This window comes from Gossypium raimondii, chromosome 11 (genome assembly GCF_025698545.1).
Source record: "Gossypium raimondii isolate GPD5lz chromosome 11, ASM2569854v1, whole genome shotgun sequence".
NCBI classification, from domain to species: Eukaryota; Viridiplantae; Streptophyta; class Magnoliopsida; order Malvales; family Malvaceae; genus Gossypium; species Gossypium raimondii.
The window spans coordinates 42,959,937-42,972,612 of NC_068575.1; the positions used below are offsets into that span (position 1 = coordinate 42,959,937).

At 31.4% G+C, this 12,676-nt stretch overlaps 1 long non-coding RNA gene across 1 annotated transcript; it reads right to left on the reverse strand.

The window, feature by feature from the left end:
- Positions 1–9,489: 9,489 nt before the first annotated feature.
- Positions 9,490–10,370, reverse strand: LOC105803791 (uncharacterized). The gene is made up of 3 exons (XR_001136614.2): positions 10,302–10,370; positions 10,112–10,216; positions 9,490–9,735 (listed from the first exon to the last, which is right to left on the reverse strand). It is a non-coding gene; the product is annotated as an uncharacterized LOC105803791 (long non-coding RNA).
- Between the last annotated feature and the right edge of the window lie 2,306 nt (positions 10,371–12,676).

Here is a 12,676-nt window from a genome sequence, read left to right on the forward strand (position 1 = left end):
GTCCCTCCGCTAGCTCAACAAAAGCTTATCGGACTGTATTTGAATCAGAAGAAAATTCTACGACTTTGGAAATAATTTAATTGAGTTGATTTATTCGACATGGAATTAAATTGGGCGATTGTAAGAATTGTTCATGTAACACCCCTAACCCATATCCGTCGCCGGAACAAGGTTACAGAGCATTACCGGGGTTTACGAATCAATCAGACAAAAATTTTGAACTTTTCATTACACATCAATATTCATAAATAAAACCAATGGAAACATATATTGCCCCTTAAACGAGCCCTCAAGACCCGAAATACATATTAGAAATAAGTCGGGATTAAATTGGATAATCAAAGAATTTTTCAGAAATATTTAAAATTTTCAACACTGTAGGGATGACACGGTCGTGTGGTCAGGTCGTGTGACTCACACGGTCAAGAGACATGCCCGTGTCTCAAGTCGTGTGGGCATTTGAAATAAGGACACACGGTCGTGTCTCAGCCCGTGTCCGTGCCCGTATAACTCTCTAACTTGGGTCACACGGCCAAGTCAAACGCCCGTGTGCTAGGCCGTATGAGCATATTGACTTGCATTCTTTAAAAGATACAGGGGACACATGCTAAGACACACGCCCGTGTCTCTGCCCATGTGGACGAAAATAGACGATTTTACAAGCCATATTTCTCACCCAATTTAGTGTCAACCTACAATTGTCATTATGCATATTCAACTACTATTTTACCTTTCATCATTCAACCACTAATCAATTCACACATCAACATTATAAGACAAATTATGCACCTACCAAATACCAAAATACAAGCCAAATAAGTGGCTAGTCCCAACAAAACACATATAAGCCAACATTTAGCCAAAATAACCTAAACATGCCATTATAACCAAAATCAAACATCTAGAAGTGTCGATTGAACCGATGGATAGTGTGATATATCTTCGATAAGCTTCCAATCCGATCAAGCTTCCAACAATCTGGAAAAAATAAAGGAAAACAAATACGTAAGCAATGATTGCATAGTAAGCTTGTATAAACTTTAATCGTATCAATTCATTTCATTATGAAATTTATATTTATCAAGAATAAACATTTATTGATACCACACGATTCAAGAAACCATATTCAACAACTCACAAAATGAGTAAATCCACAGCATCATTTATACATTTTATTTCTAGTATAATGGAGTTTTAAACAACTTTATACTCTTCCAAATTTCTTTATTCTCATTTGCACTTCTTTACTTTCCACACTCGTTCCATAGGCGTAACACACAAGTCATAAGCATATCATACCTCCATAGCCACAAGCTAGTGCATTTAAACATAGCCCCTTTTCAAATTAATCATATGAGAAGTCATTTCATAAGAAATTGCATAATTTAAAACTTACAACTCTTTCATAAGCACAAGCATATTTTCATTTGAGCACTTACCATTTCAATGCATATTGTAATTAAACATGTTTCCATTCAACCAATAGCTTGGCACTTGCTTAAGTATCAAACAACAACACTTGCTAGCGTTCTTGAACATATTTCATATAAATTCAACATCGATAACCTTATTATCTCAACATATCACACTTGAGTTTATTACTCGTCTCAACTTACATAATTTCCATGTATCAACATATCAAGATATTCATATATATATCATAATATATATCATTCTCTTACCGTTTCTTCATATACATTTATTATCCAAGAGAACTCCCGAGATTTTTCCATTCAAAGAACGACTTACGGATAAGAGTACATCGTGAACAGGAGCTCGAAAGCTAAATAGAAGCTCGTAAGAGCTTAACAGAAACTCATAAGAGCTTAACAGAAGCTTGTAAGAGCTAAACAGAAGCTCGTAAGAGCTAAACAGAAGCTCGAAAGAGCTAAACAGAAGCTCATAAAAGCTAAGAAAAAAGTAAAACACGAGAGTTCGTAACAAATGTTGAACTCTGGTTTACTTTGGTAATTTTTTGATATCATCCTCCAATACCGTCATACGCCAAATCACGAATGTACTCAAATTTCGCGTTACATTCAAACTCGAAAGCTAAATAGAAGCTTGTAAGAGCTTAACAGAAACTCATAAGAGTTGAATAGAAGCTTGTAAGAGCAGAATAGAAACTCATAAGAGTTGAACAGAAACTCATAAGAGTTTAATAGAAGCTCGTAAGAGCTAAACAGAAGCCCGAAAGAGCTAAACAGAAGCTCGAAAAAGCTAAACAAAAAGTAAAACACGAGAGTTCGTAACAAATGTTGAACCCCGGTTTACTTCGGTAATTTTTTGATATCTTTCTCCAATACTGTCATACGCCAAATCACGAATGTACTCAAATCTCGCATTCCATTCAAACCAAATATCCAATTTAATATTATAATTCGAACATTAAATTATTTCTAGAAATAGAATATATATGCATAATACCAATCATCAATTTATACAAAAGTTAAATTTTAACTGTACGAACTTACCTGGCTAAATTGTAGAATTACCAAGATTTAGGGGTATTTTGGTAATTTTTTATTTTTCCTCGATTTTCCACTCGATCTTGAGGAAAAAATATTAACAAATAGCTTGAGCTCTCTCTCTTGTCTATTTTTAAACTGAAATTTGGAGAAGAAAAGCCAGAATGCTTTTAAATTTCAATTTGTCTTATTTAATTTCAATATAATTACAATTTTGCCATTGTTTCTTTTTAGTTTATTATTATTTATTCATATGTCGCCTCATCCATTAATTTAGGCATATTTATCACTTAAGTCCTCCTTATTTATTAATCAAGCCATTTAGTCACATTATTATAATTAGCAAGTTTTGCACTTTTTTTAATTTAGTCCTTTTTAATTAATTAACTGTCGAAACGTTAAAATTTTTCAACGAAACTTTAACACTACCTTAATGACACTCCGTAAATATTTATAAAAATATTTATGACTCAGTTTATAGAAACGAGGTCTCGATACCTCACTTTCTAAAACCACTTAACCTAGGATTTTACCACTCGAACCTAATAAATCATTATAAAACATAAATTATCATATAAAAAGCCTAGGTCTCGATACTGTCTTGTGATAGTGAGAACTTCGCTTCTAATCCGACTCAACAAGTTTCGCAAGGTGACGATCTACAGGGAAGGAAAACAACTAGAGTAAGCATTAATAAAACATAAAGAAAATGTCATTCATTTTGGCATTCAGAAGTGACTATTCTTGGCACATATTGGTACATCTAAGTACATGATAAAATTATCAACTAAATAGGTTAGTGTACATCTAAGTACATGATAAAATTATCAACTAAATAGGTTAGTCACATTTACAAAACATAAGAAATGTCTAGGACATTAAGGCAATCCAATACTTGTCACATATCAAATATCAAATATATATTATGCCATATTCAATTTGCATTTAAGTTTCCATTTCCTTTTAATTGAACATCGCCCAATGAACTATAGTAAAAAGGACTTGGATACGGGAATAAGTTGCTCACACAAGCTGACAGTATATCAAGGTTGCTCACACAAGCTAACATTATAACGAAGTTACTCACACAAGCTGACATTATATCGAGGTTACTCGTCCAGGATGAACCTACAATACGTATAACCTGAGAATCTGCAAAAAAAAAACTAAATATCATAATATCATGTAAAATCCCTGATCAAATGTGCATAAAACCTTAATGGCATGCCATAGGTATCCTAACCTTTTACTAAGTTCACACGGGCATCATTTTCATATATATGTCATTACCAATCCTTGTAAATGATCTCATATTTAATTTGCAAGTCCTGTAATCAATCAACAGTCGTATTTGCACCATGTAATATTACATAATAGTCAATATTCACATGACTTTTCAATTCAGTCCATTTTAAGCCATATGTGCCAAATTCACTATATTCTACTTAATTCTAACATAAAGATAAATTCAAACATAATTCACACATTAAATAAAATAGGGTGGTAAGTTCCATATGAACTTACTTGTCCAAAATATGTAAAGTGAATACTTCAGGGGCTAATCTGTAATTTTAGTTTTTTCCTGATCAACTCCACTTCGATTTGATTATTGATTTAAACAATCATTTTATATCATCCATCAATACCAAATATCTCAATACTATGCTATGATATGCAAGAACCTATATAAATTTGGTTTTTTGATATCCCAAAAATTTTATATTTTATTCAATTCAGTCCTTGAACTCGGGATAAGCATAACTTTTGATTCCTGGCTATGGATTAAAATTCGATTCCACATATTCTCATTAGGGACCTTATACTTTCTATTTCTAACACAATTTCATGATAAGTTTTACATTTATTCAATTTAGTCCTTAATGTAACAAAATTAACAAACAAGCTAAACTTTACAATCTAATCCCTTTTATATTATAAGCTTAAAATCTATCAATTTCAAGCCTAATTCTTCAAGAAATCAATCATGAAAACTTTCTAAAACTTTAACAGTTTTACAAATTGGTACATGGACTAGCTAAGTCAAGCTCCCATACCCCCAAATTCATAAAATTTACAAGAATATGACTTGAATTAGCTTATGAATCAGTAGGTGAATGTTAAAGGAAAATTTATAGGTTTTCTTCTTCCTTTGGATGAAAATTAGATAACCAAATGAGAAAGATGACATTATTCCACTATCTCGGCATATATAGCTTGATTAGAACTTAATTAACATTAGTTAATTAACTAAATCTTTAATTACTTTACTTTAATTAACATTAACATCATTAGTGGAAAAACACATTATCATCCACTATCTTTTGAAATAAAATGATCTATTTACCATTTTGACCTTTGGTTAATAGCTATTTAAATTCTCAAGCCTTTGGTCAATTAAAAACTTATAGCAGTTGGACTTTTACAATTTAATCCCTAAGCCTTAATTAACTATTTAATTGAAAAATTTGCTCGACCAAACTTCAATACATTTTTATATTATACTCATAATATTAATATTAATATTTACGGACCTGATTTACGAAAATGAGGTTCCAAAATTGTATTTTCCGGTACTATTGAAAATCGGGCAATTACAGTTATGTCCATACTTCTTAGCAATAACTTTTTTATAAATAAATATATTATAACACTATTGCAATATGTAAATTATTTTTATAATAAGCTTTTGACAATAACTTTAATGAAATTAGGATTTAAATAATATAATTTTTGCTATAACTTTATAAAATACGTATACTTTATTTTTATAATATAATTTTTAGGATTTGTAATATAAGAATTGTTTTTCTATAATCATCCCAAAGACCCATATGTGTTCATGCTTATAATATAAATTTTATAACTTAAACTTGTATAAAATAAATTTTAAAATTGAATTTGGATATAATTACCCGCGTAATTACTCTATTTCTCATCCTCTCTTAAGAATTAAAAAGTGTAACTAGAGTGTTCCAATTATATCCAATTTAGTAGGACTCACTAATTACAATTGCTACTCAAACATGTCACTCACTCAAATTCAATTATTAAATGAATTTTCAAATATCACTTTAGTAAAAATTAAAATATTTTAAAGACTGGATTACACCGTGAGTTGCTCGAATGAAATATTAATATACTTAAAATCCAAATTCAGACTTGAAATTGGGCTGGCCCGTTTCCCTATTCATAAATTAATAAATAAGAATATGTTTTATTATTAATACTTAGGTTCTGTTTGTTTGGCAATAAAATGTTTTTCGAAAAATGATTTTTGGAAAATGATTTACTGAAAATATTTTCTGGTGTTTGGATGAATCAGTATAAAATATTTTCTATTGTTTGTGATTTTCGAAAATATTTTCCGGAAAAGTTATTTTTACATATATTAATAAATTTATATACATATTAATAAATTTTTTATTTTAAATTGTTTTTACATATATTGCAATGATTTATTTATAAATAAATAAATCAAATTAAATATATAATAATAGTCAATTATTAAGCTACAATATTAACCGTCATAAATTGAAAACAACCAAAGTCAAATAAATTATTTGTAATTGTGTTAAAAAATAAAAAAACAAGGATTGAATAATTATAAATTAACTTTCAAACCACAATTAAACAACAAAATTATCCACAAAATTATTTTAAAAAATCTATAAAATGAAAGTTTAATAAAAACACACTTAGGGCACGTTTGGTTCGCTGTATTGGATTAGAGGCGTAATGGAATAGAGGTGTAATGGAATAGATGTGTAATGGAATAGATGTGTAATAGCAAATCAACTGTTTGGTTGATTGTAATGGAATAGATGCGTAATAGTAATCTTGTGTTTGGTTGAATGGAATAGAGGTGTAATAGCATAATGAAAACATAATGAAAAAAACTAAAATGACTAGAATACCCTTAGCAGAATTTTTTTTAGGCAGATGATTATTGTTATTGTTATTAAATTTTAATAAGATTATTAATATAAATAATAAATAATTTAATCATATTTTAACATAATTATTATTAAATATAATTTAATAAAATTCTTAATATTAAATATTCTTACATGAATTTACTAAAATCATAATATATAATACTATAAAATAATATATAATCTACTTTATTATTTTTAAACCACAATACATATTTAATGTGCTAAAATATCATTAGTGAAACAAATAATTTAATTATTTTAATTAAACATATAATTTAATTAGTTTTATGCATTTAATTATTTTATTTTAACAAATGCATTATTTAATAATTTGGAATATTAAAATAAAAATATCCAAAGCAGAATGAGAAGTTTTGATGAAACTTAAGCATAAAGCATTGATATCTTGCTCAACAAACAAAACAAAAACAACAAGATCTTTATGAATAAAAATGCTTAAGTAAAGACCAAATGAAGAAGAATTTTCGAAAGGTTTCATTACATTTGAATGAAGGCACAATGCCATTACATATACCAAGCAATCAATTGGTCAAAAATAAGAAAATGTTACCTAAACACATACCTAACTCCACTAAGTGGATTAGTAACTTTTGATAAACATTGCTTGTACACTTGGTAAAGGCGATTTATCAATCTATCACACCTAATTACATCAAGCATATCAACAACTTAGTTCATATCTAACCAAATAATAAAATATCTATTTGAAAGTAACAAAAGCAATGACATAAGCTTCAATTTGCAACTTGCATGGCTCTGACGACTTGGTGCGCTTCTTGGTCTACATGCAAGCCAACTTCAACAATGTCTCAATGATCTCTGTTGTATTTTCATAATTTTTTACAAGTTAGGAGTAAAAGGTTTGGTTATCTGGAGACGGTAATAATATATAGCAGAGTTGAAGGAATGATGTAATGAATTGAAACAAGGAACAATGCAGACTGTAAAAGGGTACGTTTAGGTTGCTTGAATTGGTGGATGTAAAGTCCTTATTTCCTTTAGTTAAGCTTATTAATTGAATTGGTGATTCAAATATGCATGAATTTCTAGCTAGCAGTCTGCTTGCCATCTCATTGGAAAACCTTTTATAAATAACTCTCTCGACAACTTCACAACTCATTTAAGAGATAAGGATAGTCCTCCCACATTTCAGACTCTTCTCCTTCCTTCACAAAGGCTATTAAATGGATAAGCTTATACTCCTCATACTCTAGTTTTATAATTATATGTAACTTTAAAACAAAAATTTGATAATAAAATATAATTGTAAATTTTATAAATTTTATAATTATTCAGACCTTTTAAGCTGCTTTCCATCTTGCATAACACTTTTTCCAGATCCTAACACCATCATTAAAAAAAACACTATTGTTTTTCCTTGAACCAATAAACAACAATAACAAAAAAAAATCAAAATAAAAATAGCTATCATTCACCAAGATTAACAAGTTATTCCACAAACTAAAAGAACAAAGATAAGCATATTATGCGAGCAAAAAGAAAAAAAAAAAGAAGAAGCAAAATATGCTATAGCCTATAGGTACATTTCGACATAAAACTTGCTGCCATACTAAAATCCATATCAAATTAAATAACCTACAATTTAAACAATGACTTTGCTCTAATCTTGGAAATCACATCAATGCATATCAAGATACACACTAAACATACAAGAAGAAAGACATCCGTATTGAAATACCATCAATCAGAAGATGATCTCTTTACAATAAAGTCTCTATAGCTATTCATACAAGAATATGTATAATGACTTGACTAATGACTACTATTAACTCCTTAGCAGACTATAGTGGATAGCAAATAGTTACAATTGAACCAATTGTATAACGACTTCGACTAATGACTACTCTTGACTAATGACTCACCGACTATCCTTAACAATGCAACAATGCTAAAAGCAGTGCGATCAATCTCGGGCATCCAATAAGAACCTTCAAATTTTGTCATACAAAGAAATACTAAGAACAACCCTCTACTTGGAGAAGCTAAATAACAATTAATCCAAAACAAAAAGAAAACTAAAACTAACAGATGCTCCTTTTCAAAGAAAAAAGAATAAACAATAGAAAATTGTATTCCGTCTTAGTTAAGGTTATTCATTCAACCATCCGGCTAAACCCAATTAGAAAAAGCAGAGAAACAACATTTACAAACTTTCCGGTTCCTTTTCCTTGGTTTTCAATGCAACCAAACAGATATTTAACACGAGAAAGAAAAATAATAAGAATTACTTGGGAAGATAAGAATTGAAAGCTGGTTGTCTTCGGTTCAATTTTAGGGTATTTTATCGACCCTCCATTGATTCTTTTCATTTGGTTTCAACAAAATAAAAAAATTCAAGGAACTACAACGAGAAATAAAGATAATGATAACATATATCCGATATTCATAACTCATCACAGATTCGATTGAAAAATAACTAAACGAGCAAGCAAAATTCAACGAAAACGATAAAGAAATAAGCTGGCGATAGAAAGGTATTTGACTTACGTTTTGTGCGGTTTGAGATTAATATTTTGGATTCGATCAAACAACAAAAATTTGGAGCTATAATGATACAAAAAGAAAAGAAAAGGTTGAGAAGGAGCAAATCGGTTGTAAAGAAAAAGAAAATAAAAGGTGAAGCCTGGGAGGGTAAAACAGGGAGGGTAAACTGAAGGATTGCCTAAACGGAGCAAAAGGGAGGTATTAGAAATCGGTGGATTTCACCGATTAGGTCAGTAATGGTTTAGCCCCGTAATAGCAATACATTAAACCAAACAATGGATTAGAGGCGTAATAAGTGGGGCCCACCGATTAGGGGTGTATTGGCTATGCCAGTACACCCAACCAAACATGCTCTTAAAGTTGTGTTAGTGAAGCTTTTAGAAATTGTCTTTTATTTTTCTTTAATTTGTTTGTTATATAAATTATTTATTAATTGTCTACTTTAAATTTCATGACAATCCTTCAGCAGCTGAAAGCGATTAGTGTTTTAAATAGGTAAATAAATTAGTTAATTAGGCCTTGCTGCAGGTATGAATAAATTCATAGCTAAAACACATAAGCACAATCAAAACTGTCCAAATAAATAAAGTAATGAGATCTGAATACAATTGTCTCGGTACATAGAATTTTATATGAAGTAATATATAACCTACCCTTCTAAAGAATAGGTTATATGTAAAGCTTTCAAAGTACAATCATATCTTGTAAATATGTGTGATTCCCAGGAGATTGAAGCATTTTCTCATAACCACTGCGGTTGCTTCACATAATAGTAGTCTACTTGTTTCCTTATCTGACCCGATAACCTGCTCATTTCATCAATATATGCCACATGTCATCTTAAAGTTTCATTGCAACATCTTTTACCTAGAATTCACTCTGCCATTAGAACTTTCCTAGTTTTAACACTAGGTGAACGGCCTTGTGAGGGCAGGGTGACAAGTAGAGGTGCTCATGGGCCGGGCGGCCTGGCCCGGCCTGACGGCCCGCCCGAAATATGGGAGGGTTTGGGTAAAAATATAGGCCCGAAATATGGACTTGGGCAAAAAACGAGGCCTATTTAGAAAACGGGCCGGGCCTCGGGCACCACTTTCATGGCCCGAGCCCAGGAGCACCTCTAGTGACAAGCAATAACAAGGTTTATTTTACCAAGAAACCATATAATTAGATCGTTGATCATACCTTGCACTCAGGGTTGCTGTAAAATTTGGAGAAGATTTCGGATAAATTATAGAGGTAGTCACACACAACATTCGGTAACAAATTGGTACAAGCCTCCTCAACAACCTGAAAGTAAGATAAAAATTTGTCAGACCGAGCCTGAGTCAAGAAACAATAAATATATTGTTATTTTTTTTCCTTAAGTTCTTACCTAAGCAAACTGCAGCAAATGGAGCCCCAAATCGCGCTTATCCTTATGCTCTAATACTAATGTCCCATTCTATTAAAAACAAATAGATAATGGGTAAAAGTTGCAGATATTGAATCTGATACAAAAAAGTAGTTCTACTTAGCCTAATAACATCATACTAATGTTAGTACATAAAAATGCAACTAAAAGATTTACAACGCTACTGCTTCGGATTGAGGAGGAACTTACATTCTTCACATCCGGAGTAAGATACAATCCCTTTTTACTTACTTTTAGGTTCAATTGAAGTACTCATGTTCTATATTCGTGTTCAACACATCCGGAGGTGATACAATCTTTTTACATATAGGGACCAATAACAGAATTTAACCTTTTTACATATTTTTTTCTTTCAACGAATAAAATCCAATCCATAATAAAACCTCGTCCAAATTTGGATCATAGTATAGTGAATAAACTATGCATGCAGTATAAATATTTGAGAACCAAGAAATCAGTAACTTACAAATAGCTAGCAATTGCCAAACAACCATCAAACCAAAGGCATAATGAAAAAAATAAGCTCCAAATCCCATCTCATTTTAAACCGAAGCCATTAGAACTCATAAAGAAAAGCTAGATATTTCAGAACCTAATAGGTAAATAAAGATTCTATAGAAATAAGTCTGTATATAATAACATCTACAAAATCAAACAGTAAGTCTACTTTCAACTGCTAAAAACAGTAAGCTAGAACTTGCCTTCACACAGTTGACAACATCAAGCGCTTGTGCCACCAGTTTGGTGAAGCATAGCATCGATCTCATCACCATCCTCCATTTTCAGCTGAAACAAAAGAGAAAATATGCATTAGAACACATTCCCCCTCCGCAATGTGCACATTAGCACGAGTGGTCACTCATCTAATAGAGAAAATGGAATGATACCTCATTAGGAGTTTGTTTGCCTCGCAGGCGGCGGCCATAAAACAAGAAGGCAATCGAGTTGAAATCCACAGATTGTCGATCACAATATGCATTCATGAGCTTCTTCAGTTGAGTGCTTCTTTTGATCCTAAAGAAAACTTCATTCCCATCCTAGGCTCATCATACAAAATTACAAATTTAGTCCAAAATAAAAGAGGAAGCCTTACTCCAAAAGGCCAATTATAAATCTCAAATCCACTACGACAATATGAACAACTCTCCAAATATATATATCATTTAACGGTAAACTAACAAAGTGTTGAACCAGAACCACTTACCAACAAAAAAATTAACAGTTTCCATGAATAGATAAGTCAAAACAAAGGTGTGTCACGGTCACAACAAGAATTTATACCAAATTTGCAGTTCTCTATCATCCCAAAAGTACTAAAACTATTTCAACCTTCAAATTTTCTACGCCCTACAACCTGAATTATCTTCTCATTATTCATATATCTCTCACTTATATCTCTCACTCCTAACCTGAACTTATTGGAATTAACAGTTCAAATTATTCCTACTAACATACGGACAAAGATACACTTAGCTTTTTCTCAGTTTTAAAAAAGCTAAAGATGCCACAAATTTCAAACTTTGAGTAAACAAATTTACCTAGCTCTCTGATCCTCCTTTTGGTTTCTCTAGATGCAGCGACAAAAACTGTCATCGATCGTGGGTTGTTACCAGGCTAAGAATTTTTTTTCTGGAACCAGACCCGATCCACCAATCAAATCAGTGAAAATTAAACAGAAGAAATGTTTTCTGGAACCTTCAACAATGGAAGCTTCAACAAACAATTTGGATTTTTAAAAGAATTAAACATAAAAAATACCTGTTGATGACAGAGAGAGAACCACTGCTTCTGGGTCTTCTTTTCTTGACTGTGGCTGCTAATTTTTTAGGGTTTCTTCATAATACAAGTAAGGCCGACGGTCGACGGAGATGACGGACGGAGATGGTGAGGTGAGGTGGCGAACGGAGATGAGGAGACAGAGGATGTGGAAGAAAATTTGCTTAGAAGAGAAAGGAGAAAGGGAAAATGTCTTACGGATTAGAAAATTTCCAAAATTTTGCTTTGGATTTTACCCGTGTTTGTAAAATGTTTTCCTATGGAAATCATTTTCCACAAAACAAACACTGGAAATGAATGAGAAAGTTTTCTGGAAAACATTTTTCACCAAACAAACACACCCTTAATAATTTAGTTTTAAACAACAATAATTTTGTATTATTTAAATTTAATCCAGGCCGGCCCAAAAAAAATGAAAAAACCATCGTGTTTAAGCCCGACCCGGATAGAGTTGAGCCCACATTCTATGCCCGCGTTTCGTCCCCGCGCAAAGTTTCGCGTTCATTCGAATTTCAGTTCCCGTTTCTTCATAAAAAAAATAAAAAGTAAAAAACAGTTCC